At 38.9% G+C, this 1,078-nt stretch overlaps 1 non-coding gene across 1 annotated transcript; it reads left to right on the plus strand.

Annotated features, from left to right (window-relative positions):
• The first annotated feature begins 303 nt into the window (after positions 1 to 303).
• On the plus strand, positions 304 to 411 carry LOC148570373 (small nucleolar RNA R71). Its single transcript, XR_015880409.1, has one exon. It is a non-coding gene; the product is annotated as a small nucleolar RNA R71 (small nucleolar RNA).
• The last annotated feature ends 667 nt before the right edge of the window (positions 412 to 1,078 follow it).

Raw genomic sequence — 1,078 nt, forward strand, 5'->3', positions numbered from 1 at the left:
TTCCTTCAATCCATTCAGACTCTGAGAGATCATATTGACTTGCTGAGTTAATATTTTGTTCTGAGCTAATATGGCATTCAGAGTATCAATTTCAAGAACTCCCTTCCTCATAGGCGTTCCATTATTCACAGGATTCCTTTCAGAAGTGTACATGAACTGGTTATTTGCAACCATGTCAATGAGTTCTTGAGCTTTTGCAGGCGTTTTCTTTAGGTGGATGGATCCACCTGCAGAATGGTTCAGTGACATCTTTGATAACTCAGACAGACCATCATAGAATATATCCAGGATGGTCCATTCTGAAAGCATGTCAGAAGGACACTTTTTGGTCAGTTCCTTGTATCTCTCCCAAGCTTCATAGAGGGATTCTCCTTCTTTCTGTCTGAAGGTTTGAACATCCACTCTAAGCTTACTAAGCTTTTGAGGAGGAAAGAACTTGGCTAAGAAAGCCGTGACCAGCTTATCCCAAGAGTTCAGGCTATCTTTAGGTTGAGAGTCCAATCATACTCTAGCTCTATCTCTTACAGCAAATGGGAAAAGCATAAGCCTGTAGACCTCGGAATCAACCCCATTGGTCTTAACAGTATCACAGATCTGTAAGAATTCAGTTAAGAACTGAAAAGGATCTTCTGATGGAAGTCCATGAAACTTGCAGTTCTGTTGCATTAGAGAAACTAGTTGAGGTTTAAGCTCAAAATTGTTTGCTCCAATGGTAGGGATTAAGATGCTTCTTCCATGTAAATTGGAATTTGGTACAGTAAAGTCACCAAGCATCTTCCTTACATTGTTATTATTTTCGGTCATGTTCTCTTCTTTTTCGAAAATTTCTGTCAGATTTTCTCCAGAGAGTTATGCTTTGGCTTCCCTTAGCTTCCTCTTCAGAGTCCTTTCAGGTTCAGGATCAGCTTCAACAAGAATGTTCTTATCCTTGTTCCTGATCATATGAAAAAGAAGAGAACAGAAAATATGGAATCCTCTATGTCACAGTACAGAGATTCCTTTATGTGAGTAGAAGAAGAAAAGAAATTCGAACACAAAAAGAGAGAGAGGGTTCAAATTTTTAAGAAAAAGAGAAGTG

The sequence above is a fragment of the Arachis ipaensis genome, chromosome B3 (assembly GCF_059453495.1).
Source record: "Arachis ipaensis isolate K30076 ecotype BB chromosome B3, ASM5945349v1, whole genome shotgun sequence".
Classification (NCBI taxonomy): Eukaryota; Viridiplantae; Streptophyta; class Magnoliopsida; order Fabales; family Fabaceae; genus Arachis; species Arachis ipaensis.